The 12,872-nt window shown below is 42.3% G+C and overlaps 1 non-coding gene across 1 annotated transcript; it reads right to left on the bottom strand.

The window, feature by feature from the left end:
- Positions 1 to 1,315: 1,315 nt before the first annotated feature.
- Positions 1,316 to 1,419, bottom strand: LOC112608808. Its single transcript, XR_003116092.1, has one exon. It is a non-coding gene; the product is annotated as a small nucleolar RNA U13 (small nucleolar RNA).
- Positions 1,420 to 12,872: the final 11,453 nt, after the last annotated feature.

Below are 12,872 nucleotides of genomic sequence, written 5' to 3'. Positions count from 1 at the left end.
CCATTTGGGATGCTAATTACAAAAACCATGAACTTGGACAGAGGCGGTGGCTCTCGTCTATAATCCCAGCACTTTGGGAGGCCGAGGTGGGTGGATCACCTGAGGTCAGGAGTTCGAGACCAGCCTGACCAACATGCAGAAACCCCGTTTCTACTAAAAATGCAAAATTAGCCGGGCATGGTGGTACATGCCTGTAATCCCAGCTACTTGGGAAGCTGAGGCAGGAGAATCACTTGAACACAGGAGGCAGAGTTTGTGGTGAGCCAAGATAGCACCATTGCACTCCAGCCTGGGCAACAAGAGCGAAACTCCGTCTAAAAAAAATCATGAACTTATGGTTTATAAACAAGAGAAATTTATTTGTTTACAATTCTGGAGGATAGGAAGTTCAGGATCAAGGTGCCAGATGATTGGTGTCTGGTGAGGGACCGTTCCTCGTAGACAGCACCTTCAAGTTCTGTCCTCACGTAGTGGAAGGAGCTAGCGGGCTCTCTAGGGCCTTTTTTTATAAGGGCAGTAATTCCATTCATGAGGGCTTTGTCCTTATAACTTAATTACCTCCCAGAGGCTTCAGTGTCTAATACCACCACCTTAGGGGTTAAGATTTCAACATATGAATTTGGTGAGTTGAGGGGAATATAAACATTCAGACCATAGCAGAAGGTTGCCCTAAATTCTGGAGTGGGGGAGGGGGGAAGTATCGAAAGAAAACAGGAATACTGAAAGACATGGGTTCCTTCTCAGATCTCAGAGAACAAAAGAAAGAACTAAATGGAGATGTGGGAATCACAAGGCCACAGTTTAGGGTCTCGCAGTGCCATTGACAACAAGCCTGAGAGCCTAGGCGATAGAGGCAGAACACCCAGAGGAGAAACCCTTTCCCCTTGCACCGTGAGCCTGGTGTTTGCAGCTTGGTAGCAGTGGCAACAGAACAATGAGTTCTCCTACAATAAGTCAGGGACAGAACAAACAACAGCAGCAGCGGTAGCAGGGAAGCAGAGTCTGTGTTGGCGTGCAGGGAGCAGGCAGCGTCTGCAAAGTAGCGCTGGCAACCACAACAGACAGGCCAGCAACAGGAGGAGCAGGAGGAGCAGGAGGAGCCTGAGTCACTGGGGTCTGGGGGAGGGCAGAGGAAAGAGGCCGCTCTCCTGCTGGTAAACATCCCCCAAATCAGCAGAGCAAAACCAGGAAACACCAGAATATCAACCTGTGATTACACAGGCAGATTCCTGGGTCCTACCACAGAGCTGCTATATCATCGTGTCAGAGTGCAGGGAGGCGGGTAGAATCGAGAAATTTGCATTTTTTTTTTTCAGGTCAGAGAGGTAATGTACCGGGTCATAAAGAGGTTCAGAGGGTGACACGTCTCACACATGCCTCTGAACACCCAATCATCATGCTTTTGAACCACAAAAGGATCGAGACATTTACATTTTAAAGACGTTCTCAAGGGCATTTTTAAGTAGTACTACCCACAGGCCTGAGCAACTGGGAGCTTTGTCCTGAGCCCTGCCTTTTAGAGAGCTCAAGGCTAGCCTTCTTGCAGCCACGCCCCTCAGAGCTAACATCCTACAAGACAAGGGAACATGCCCAATGGAACCCCATGCTCACCTAGTACATAACACTCCCTACCTAGAACATGCGTCTGGTACCCAGGACCCTGGATTCATGCCTAAATGGCATTGAGACCAATTCCATGACCTGAATGGACTTCTGGCCCAGGCAGCACCTGTTCTGTGCTTCTGCAGGTGGACCACACTGCATGGTGTGCACAACTCTGGAAGGAAGAGTTCCTCATGAGCTGCTTGGTGGACTCATGTGTTGAGCTGACCATATGTGGTCTCTAAGCCTGACCCTCTGCAAGAACACAAGCAGGAAAAGAAGCAGGGGGTGGTGCTCTTCCTCAGCCTTCATGTTCATTGGTGTTCCCAGTTCACACATGTTAAGCACATCTGTTGGCCTAACTAGACGCTTGCACATTATTCTTGGATATTTTTTTTTAAGTCACGGGAGTTTTAATTTAGTTAATCTTGTTTTGTCTGTTTTACTTTGTTTTTAAGCACCAGAGAGGAAAACAAAGCTCTTAGGGTGAAAACACCAATTATAAAATGAGTGAATCCTACAGTTCAATTCCTTTACAAGTTTAATCATTTTACAAGCTTTGATTTTTCCCATGGCAGATGAAGTTTTGGAGAACCAGGCTTATATGATTAAGTAGCATCTTAAAACTTTGAATTCATAGTTAATTTAGTGTAAGTAGTATCCGTTGAGGGTTTTCTTACTGTGTTCTCCATTGTCCTACACAGTGAGAGAATCAATAAGATAGGATGAATATCTTCAAAGCAAGGCCATTGGATAATTCAAGTTGTACACATGAAGAGAAAAAAATAACAGCTGTGCAAGGGAGTATGTATGTTATTTTAAGTGCCAAAGTGAAAGCCCAAGACAAGGCTAACTGCAATAGGAAATTAACAAATCTCCAAGATCCTCTCCTTCTGTTCTCAATGTTGTCTCCTTCTAGAGGACACACACACTTACACCCCACACCCCCGACTCCCAAAGCAAGGGCTTGGTGCTTTCAAAGTTCAGGCACAAGCAAGATTAGCGAATGACACTCTGTGTAATAATGCTTACTTAGTCTGTGGTTAAGGATTTTTTGTTGTTTGTTTGTTTGTTGAGATGGAGTCTCACTCTGTGGTCCAGGCTGGAGTGCAGTGGCACGACCTCAGCTCACTGCAACCTCCACCTCCCAGGTTCAAGCAATTCTCCTGCCTCAGCCTCCCAAGTAGCTGGGATTACAGGTGCCCGCCAACACACCCAGCTAGTTTTTGTATTTTTAGTAGAGATGGGGTTTCGTCATGTTGGCCAGGCTGGTCTCGAACTTCTGACCTCAAATGATCTGCTCACCTAGGCCTCTCAAAGTGCTGAGATTACAGGCGTGAGCCACCGCGCCCGGCCAGGGATTTTGTTTTTCATGTGAGCAAGGAGAGAGACACAACAGTTCAAAATGTTTCCCTTTCTTTCAGTGATGATCCATCCACTGATCCTTGTCATCTACAACAACAAGCTCTGCATTTGTCAGTCCCAGATGGCCTTTGATAGGCTGAGTGTCATCTGTGTTTCTTTCTGGGTGGAATATTGAGTAATAAAATCTCAAAAGAGATTAACTTATTCACACTGTTGCTAAAGTAAGACATTGGTCTCGCCCTAAACTTCCCATCACACAAGCCTAAGGCGTCTGACTCAGTACTTACAACTGCCCTGAGGTAACGAAGTATCTGGTTCACTTTTTAGCCAATGAAGCGTGCTGTGGAGGACAAAGAGCAACAGAGGCAGGAAGCAGTGACAAGGAGTGAGCTGGAGAATTCCAGCTGCCCTCCTGTCCTACTTACAAGGAATAGGTATGACTCATTTTTAAGATGCAAACAGAGGCTGACTTGGCTAACAAAATCCTATGTAAAATGTAACCTCTAAGACCTTGTTTCCTTTTCTGGAAAAAATAAAACAGATAAGCTATTATATTCGGACACCTGGATACTATTGTTAAGTACTGGTTTAAAAGAATAGGCATACATGGATTTGTTTTTTGTTTTGTTTTTTTTTGAGACGGAGTCTCGCTCCGTCGCCCAGGCTGGAGTGCAGTGGCGCTATCTCGGCTCACTGCAAACTCCGCGTCCTGGGTTCACGCCATTCTCCTGCCTCAGCCTCCCAAGTAGCTGGGACTATAGGCGCCTGCCACCACACCCTTCTAATTTTTTTTTTTGTTTGTACTTTTTAGTAGAGATGGGTTTCACCATGCTAGCCAGGATGGTCTCGATCTCCTGACCTCGTGATCCACCTGCCTCGGCCTCCCAAAGTGCTGGGATTACAGGCATGAGCCACCGTGCCCGGCCATGTATTTGTTTTGAATATGCCCTTTCTTACATACTTGAAGCTGGCCTTCTTCTGGACCGTATCTATCTACTGAAGACAAAGTCTACCCGAAAAACCTCCACAATCTAGGCTTGGGCTGTGCACGTGTGTGGTGATCTGCTCCTTAGAGATACATGGAATTTTCCGGTAAGGACGCTAATTAGTTATATCCTCAGGTCCACCACCACATAGGAGTCCAAACGTCTGGTTTATAATCCTGGCTCTGCACTATATGGCTATGTGGCCTCAGTTTTTTCACCTGTAAAATCAAGAGGTTGGTCCCTTAAGATTTCTCTCTCTTCTCACTTCTTTATTGTTTTATAATTCTAGGACTTAAAAAAATTGAAAATGCATACCTATCTTTTCCATTTACTTATCTACCATAAGAATGAGCGCTTATATGGGATGCAACATTTTGTGTTTATCTGTTTTCTTTCATTGCAGGGAGAGGAAGGCATGACTGGGGTAATACTGGGTCAAGGATAAGATATAACATGTATTCGAGTTAACAACTATTCCTCACTTACCTCATCGGGTTGTTATAGTGATCAAATGAGATCACATCCTTGAGAAGTTTATCAGGTATTATTAGTCTCTATTAAAATGTGGTTAGTAGTACTAATAATAAAAGTGAACATGTATCTAATAAATATTGGCCAAACACCTACATATCAGGCACTATGGTAAATATTAAAAAGACATGATCCTGTTTTTTCAGGCTCACAGGAAGTCAAAAGAGCTCAGATAAATTGATAACAATATTTACCCTTAAAATTATTTTTTCCTTTTTGAGATGTTTGGACAGAATAAAGGCACAAATTGCTACATGCTATTTTCTTTCTCTATTTTCAAGTACTATGCATCTTTTTAAGTGCCCCATTCTAAATGTGAAGAAAAAAACCACATATCTAAAATTCTTCAAAAGCTCAACTGATTTCAGGCTAGGTGAAGAAATAAAAGATGCTGCAGTCTATTAACTATTGCGACCAAGTATAGTGGCAAGTATTTAATGGGCTCCCTAGCACTGACGAGTGAAAAATGGATGATGATAACCTCACTGCAAAGGGTAATAGAAGACTGACCTTGGGCTATGAAAAATGTGTTCTGTAGACTTGTGGCTGCAATTTCAGAGCCCATGATTCCCCTTTCTCACTTTATGCTTCAGTAGTAAAGCATTTACCACCTTTGAGTTCTTTTAATATAATATGCTGTTTCAGGCCTCTGTGCATTTTTTTATTCTCTGTTCTTAGCCTGGAACAAGTACAGTTGACTCTGAACAAGTCAGGTTTGAACTGCATGGGTCCACTCATACGCAGATTTCTTTCAGTGAAAGCTACACCGAGTGTGCCTGCCTTTCTCTGCCTCCCCTTCCACCTCCTGCACCTCTACCACCCCTGCCACCCCTGCCACCCCTAAGACAGCAAGGCCAATCTCTTCTCTCTCTCCCCCTCCTCCTTCAGCCTACTTAACGTGAAGATGACAAGGATGAAGACCTTTATGATGATCTACTTTCCCTTAATGAACAGTAAATATAGTTTTTCTTCCTTACAATTTTTTTTTTTTTTTTTTTTTTGAGACGGAGTCTCACTCTGTCACCTAGGCTGAAGTGCAGTGGTGCGATCTCGGCTCACTGCAAGCTCCGCCTCCCGGGTTCACGCCATTCTCCTGCCTCATCCTCTCCAAGTTGCTGAGACTACAGGCGCCCGCCACCATGCCCAGCTAATATTTTGTATTTTTAGTAGAGACGGGGTTTCACCATGGTCTCGATCTCCTGACCTCGTGATCCGCCTGCCTCGGCCTCCCAAAGTGCTGGGATTACAAGCCACCACACCCAGCCTACAATTTTCTGAATAACATTTTCTTTTCTCTAGCTTACTTTATTGTAAGAATACAGTGTATAATACATAAAACATACAAAATATGTGTTAATAGACTGTTTATGTTATTGGTAAAGCATCTGGTCAACAGTAGGCTGTTAGGAAAGTTTTAAGGTAGTCAAAAGTTAAGCTCAGATTTTTGACTGTGCAGGGGCCAGCATCCCTAACCCCCAAGTTGTTCAAGGTCAACTATAATTTCCTATTACTTATCACTCTTCCTCCCTCCTTCCTCCTCTTCTTCTTTATCCCTTCTCCTTCATTTCCCCCACAGGCTAATTGAAACTCTGCCCACCTCATGTCCTAATTTTCCTCCTCCCTGCATCCACCCGAGTCTTTGTGAGAAGCTCTTCCCTTCACTCCTGCCAGCCCTATGGCATCATGGCATTATCATCGTGTATGGAAAACTTCTATCTTTTTATCTGTTTCTCCTGCTAACCCAGTGGTTTTCAACTGGAGACAATTTTGCTCCTCAGGGGACATTTGGCTAAGTCTGGAGACATTTTTAATTATCACTTCTTGGGGAGGGGGTTGATTCTGGCATCTACTGAGTAGAAGCCAAGGATGCTGCTAAACATCCTACAGTGCACAGGACAGCCCCTCACACAAAAGGATTATCGGGCCCCAAAGGCCAATAGTGCTGAGGTTGAGAAACTGCACTAGGCTGAGTTCCTTTAAAGTAGGGCCCTATTCAGTCCTGTTCCACCAGCTCCACAGACAGTGTCCTGTGCTCAGTAGGAAGGAATCCAAACAATTTTAATATTACATTTGAAATTTTAATTGAAAAGAATCTTCCGACAGCTCTATGATATGACTAATAAGCAATATGAGCACATACCACAATTCAAAGGAAAACCAATATCCAGAGGCAGAGGTGGCTTACGCCCATCAGTCTGACACTTCCTCCTATCTAGTTCTCTGTATTTCTTCCCTTTCTCCTTTTCTCTTGTCCCTGTGCTCACTGTCCGCCTTTACTGTCATGTTTGTTTGAATTCCACCTCAAAATGGGAATTTGAACAGAGTGCAATAAATTGTCCCACATTTGTTTATTTTAGGAATTCACTCCATTTAATTTTAACATTTAAACATATCAATTACTGGGCGACATGCTGTGCACTGCAGGAAAAACAAAGATAAATAGGAAACTGGGGTTATCCTAACCGGGGGAGATTTCTGTAGCAGTAGAAAAGTAGAGGAAATATAGTTTTACTTCACTAATGTGATTAGGGAATATCTCATGGAGAAAGTCTTTGATTTAGGTCTTCACGCATGTTTCATAAAGAGTGTTAACACACTACACATAGGTAATAATGTCGTCTTTCCTTACCTGATATCTCGTTATGAGGGCCACTTTTTGGGGCAGTGATTCTTAAATTGCAGCAACTCCTGGAGGGTTTGTGAAAGCACAAATTGCTGGGTTCTGCCCTCACGGTTTCTGAGGCAGTAGGTCTTCAGTGGAATCAGAAAACTGGTGTTTCTTTTTTCTTCGTGACGTCACCCAGGCTGGAGCGCAATGACGCGATTTCAGCTCACTGCAACCTCCGCCTTCCGGGTTCAAGCGGTTCTCCCGCCTCAGCCTCTGAGTAGATGGGATTACAGGCGCGCGCCATCATGTTTTTGTAGAGACGGGGTTTCACCATGTTGGCAGGTCTTGAACTCCAGACCTCAAGTGTCCGCCCACCTCAACCTCCCAAAGTGCTGGGGTTATAGGCGTGAGCCACTGTGCGCCTAGCCTTTTTTTTTTTTTTTTTTTTAATCAGAGTTTTTGCTCTTGTCACCCAGGCTGGAGTGCAATGGTATAATCTTGGCTCACTGCAACCTCTGCCTCCCAAGCAATTCTCCTGCCTCAGCCTCCCAACTAACTGTGATTTCAGGTGCCTGCCACTACACCCGGCTAATTTTTGTATTTTTAGTAGAGGCGTGTTTTTGCCATGTTGGCCAGGCTGGTCTCAAACTCCTGACCTCAGGAGTTCGGCCTCCCAAAGTGCTGGGATTACAGGCATGAGCCACTGTGCCCGGCCTAGAAAACTGGTGTTTGCAACAAGTCCTTTGGTGCTGCTGGTGCTACTGCGGGTCTTCTGAGGACACTTTGAGAACCGCTGCATCAGGATTATCAGCCTGGTAACTCCTGGCGGAAGAAATGCACACTCTTCATTTGGCTAAAAGAATTTCCAGTGTTCCTAAAGGAAACACAACTTGTGGATTCTCCAAGCAGGAGAGGAGAATCATGTTCCAGTCTATTAACTAACGAAGGGCTCAGGTTTCAAAGGTAAGTTAATTGTCAGACCCACTTTATTGTACCCAGTGTCCTTCTGAAACATGATTATTTATGGGAAATATGTCACAACTAACATAACATTCTTAAAAATCTGTTAAATTAGAAACAAAATACTGTATTTGCTGATAGATTAAAACATAAGGGCCTAATATTTAGAATTGCACTTCTCATACTCGTAACATGTACTTGAAATGCTGTTAACATCTACTTTGCTGATTGTTTTGGCGTTACTTGAACTAATGCTTCCGTTTAATAATTCCTTTTTTTTTTTCCTTTCATTTTTTCAATCAATCCTTTCTCTTTTCTATGAAGATCCATATCATCTTAGAATTCCATTTTGGCCTTCTAGGTTCTTTACTTCTTCCTCCAGCCTGTCATTTTCACGTCTTCAGTGATTTCTCAGAGTTCTCACAGAAGGTTAACCACTTTTGTGCATCTTGAAACTTTTAACCTTTGATTTGAAGATAAATGCTAAAAAATAAATATAATTCTTATGAATACATTATGCACAATGTTAAATTCAAAATGACATGTTTCATGCTGTATGCTATAGATACGCCAAACTTCATTTCAAACAGATTAAATAAAACACATGGAACTACATGCACTTTTTGTGAACAGCATCTTCATACCTGTTGTTTGTTAATGTCAGCGATTATAAGCTTATAGGTGTGTTTTTCAACTGATCATTGAAAATAAATGTGGCATATCTATTGGCGGAGCCACTCACACCTACTAATTATTTGAGAAATGACTCAAACACACAGTAGTGCCTTCTAGAGAAAGCATAGTATAGTCCTCCCTCACATCCAAGGACAACAATTAATTTCTTTAAGCTTTCTTCACAAAACAATGCAATAAAAGAGGAGGAAACTGGGACTTGATTGAAGAAATATCTCTTCTGGGAGCATAAACTAATCATGAGTGACTGTAAGAAATCTCTCACAGGCATTTTTATTTTTGCCTTTTGTTATTGTTATTTGGTTGGTTTTGGTTTTCGTTTGTTTTTAATTTTTATTTTTATTTTATTTTTATTTTTTGAGCCAGAGTCTCACTCTGTCACCCAAGCTAGAATGCAGTGGCACTGTCGTGGGTCACTGCAGCCTTTGCCTCTCAGGTTCAAGCGATTCTCCTGCCCCAGCCTCCTGAGTAGCTGGGATTACAGGCACCTGCCATCATGCCTGGCTAATAGAGACGAGGTTTCACCATGTTGGCCAGGCTGGTCTTCAACTCCTGACCTCAGGTGATCCGCCCGCCTCGGACTCCCAATTGTTTTTTTAATTTTTAATTTTAATTTTTTTTTTATTTTTTGGGGGACAGGGTCTCACTCCGTCACCCAGACTGGAGTGCAGTGGTGTGATCTCAGCTCACCACAACCTCCGCCTCCTGAGTTCAAGTGATTCTCCTGCCTCAGTCTCACGAGTAGCTGGGATTACAAGCGTATGCCACTACCGCCTGGCTAATGTTTGTGTTTTTAGTAGAGACAGGGTTTCACCATGCTGGCCAGGCTGGTCTTGAACTCCTAACCTCAAGTGATCCACCCACCTCAGCCTCCCAAAGTGCTGGGATTACAGGCATGAGCAACCGCACCCAGCCAGTTTTTTATTTTTACCATCACTAAAACAAAGGCAACACATGCAATTGTCAGTGCCATTTGGCATCTTAAATTAAGACTGAAGACTGCAAAATCCATTTCCTGTTTTCATCCCTTGCTTAATATGAATTTTTCAAAAGATCACTTCCCCTAAGTTACAATAAGAAAATTAGAAATTAATTTGCTTTATCACAAATGGCTTGCATGCTGAGGCATTGTTTAAATGTGTCTGGTCCTTTCTGATTTTTATAACTTAGAGCTCTAAGTCCTGTTATTTCAGTTTACACCATGGTTTTAGGGACACAGAAATTTAAAAGTGAATGTACAAAAGGCTCTCTGGAATGCTGGCCTACTTTGCACAACTGAGGGGCTACTTTTCAAACCTTTTCTGTAGTACACTTGTTAATATATCTTGGGCTCTTTCCAGAAGTTATTCTGGCTAAAGGACATCCGAAGCACATTGGAGTTCTCATTCTAATAAAGAAAAGAATGTAATACCAAAGCAGTAGTTGCTTCCTCAGCTCTCTTTACCTCTCCCAATGTTTTACTGGAAAAACCTTCTCACTTATTCATATTTATATACCAATCATGACATCTATCTGGTGATAACTACGTGCTAGGTTTTGTAAGTATTATTCCATGTATTTATTTATTTAGAGACAGAGTCTCGCTCTGTCACCCAGGCTGGGGTGCAGTGGCATGATCTCAGCTCACTGCAACCTCCGCCTCCCAGGTTCAAGCGATTCTCCTGCCTCTGCCTCCTGAGTAGCTGGGATTATAGGCACACACCACCACACCCAGCTAATTTTTGTATTTTTAGTAGAGACGGGGTTTCACCATGTTGGTCAGGCTGGTCTCGAACACCTGACCTTGTGATCTGCCTGCCTCAGCCTCCCAGAGTGCTGGAATTACAGGCATGAACCACTGCACCCAGCCTATTTTGAAACCACCTTATGCGATAGTTGTTAGTGTCATCCTCGTTTTATGGATGAGGAAATGGAGGTTTGTATAAGTTTAGTACCTTGCCCGAGGTCACACAGTTAATGAGTGATCAGGGGAGGATTGGAACCCACTCTTGACACCCTGGCCAGAGCCCTTAGGCACCAAGCTGGGCCACCATTCACCTTTCCTTACGTCCCTTTTCCTAACTCCCAGTTACTTCTTTTTTTCTAAGTGTTCTCAATAAAAGTGACTTGCAATTTGCTGATATGGAATTGGAATTCCATATCCTATGATCTGTTAAAAGACGGTACAGAGACAAAATGATAAAAGGAAGGAGGAGGATAAGAAAAACGTGAGCTCTGCCCTAAAATAATGGAAGACTCTGGACACACATATTAAACAACTGAAACCCACACATCAGAACAATAAAACCAGTGTCGTAGGTGGTAGGGAAATGTCTGTGGAACTAAATGTGAGATCAAATGAGATCTAGAAGCACTAAGGGGGTCTAATTATGGACATGAACAGCATTTGTGAAAAGTTTGTTAAGAAAATATGGATTTCTTCTTTACAATAGTAAACATTAACTCTCCACACTACTCCCCCATCATCCCAAAGTTCCAAAGGTCATGTGACAATTATGAGTGTTAAATAAAAGGATCCAGCTTAAGAAACCAATTTATTACAGTGAAAACTGTCATAATTCAACAAATGTTTATTGAATGCACACTATATGTAGGCACTGCACAGCAGATATTTTGAAGTCTTAATTTGTTCACAATATTGGCAGAAATTCCTAAATAACTATTCAAACTGTAGTCAGTATAAAAACGGTAGTCCATGAAAACTCATTTCATATGCTTATTTCTCTCTAAATCGGAAACATTTTGAATTAGGGTAAGAATTTGTGATTCTAGGCTAATTTACTTCAAGTACCCATTTATTTCTGCTATTTAGTGTTTTAAATTTAAAGCAAGCTATGTCTTCTTCAAAAACAGTCTTTAACATTGTTTTCTGAATTTAGCATGTTTAAAAATATGGGAAAAACCAAAATGGGCTATGGATTCCCGCATGTCACAGTTAACTCATTCGAACCTAGAATCTTCTTCCTGCAGTGCAAAACTGTAAAACTCTCTCCTTTAAATAGTCTTCACTATGTATGAAAGTTTAAGAGATCACATTCTATCAACATAAATACTAATGCACCTGATTCTACTGACAAGCCATTTTCCACAATGATACTTAATAAAATGATCTTAACAATAGAGAACCTAGACCAGGCTTGGTGACTCACACCTATAATCCCAGCATTTTGGGAGGCAGATCACTTGGAGTCAGGAGTTTGAGACCAGCCTGGCCAACACGATGAAACCCCGTTTCTACTAGAAATACAAAAATTAGCCAGGCGTGGTGGTGCGCATCTTTAATCCCAGCTACTCAGGAGGCAGAGGCGGGAGAATCGCTTGAACCCAGGATGCAGAGGTTGCAGTGAGCTGAAGTTGCGCCACTGCACTCCAGCCTAAGTGACAGAGCAGAACTCCATCTCAAATAATAATAATAATAATAAAAAAATAGAGAACCCATACACTGTTTCTCAACTTGAAAACATTTTTATCTTGGCAAAAATCATAACAACCTCATGAAAGAATGGACTCCTGAAATGAAATCTATTATTCAACAATCAATACCTATAACATCAAAGGGCTAAGATGAGCACGAATTTTAGAAAAGATGATTATGCACCGTGCAAATGTGCATATGAGAAAGGGTTCTACAGACAAGTGGGACAGAGGTAGGAAAGAAGGTCATTTGTATGGATGCCTGGTAGTGCTATTTCTTTTTCAGCTCATGACTAAATATATTGCTCTTTACTTAAAACACCTCAATGGTTTCTCATCGCCCACATTATAAAATCCAGTCCCTTACCATAGATCTCAATGACCTGAATGGAATTCATCTCTCCAACTTCATTCCCTAGCACCCTCCAAAATACTCCCTGAATTTTTCTCATACTAGCTTTCTAGTATGTAGTGGTTTTCCAAATAGACCATGGGGAAAATTGCAAGGATTTTCATCCAGAGAGTAAAAATCTGGTTTATGCTTCCTTTTTTACATGCAGTTTTTCCTAACTGAAACAACCTTCTTTACCTATTCCACCCTCAAAACCAAGGCTAAGAGAGTCTTCTGTGAAGCCATCTCGAACCACTTTCCCAAAAGCTGCTACACTCTTTCCTCTGTGTCAGACAGTATTCCTTTTACATTATTTATTACA

Source organism: Theropithecus gelada, chromosome 15 (genome assembly GCF_003255815.1).
Source record: "Theropithecus gelada isolate Dixy chromosome 15, Tgel_1.0, whole genome shotgun sequence".
Classification (NCBI taxonomy): Eukaryota; Metazoa; Chordata; class Mammalia; order Primates; family Cercopithecidae; genus Theropithecus; species Theropithecus gelada.
The sequence above is the reverse complement of the archived record's forward strand: the minus strand, read 5'-3'. Positions and strand labels throughout refer to the sequence as shown.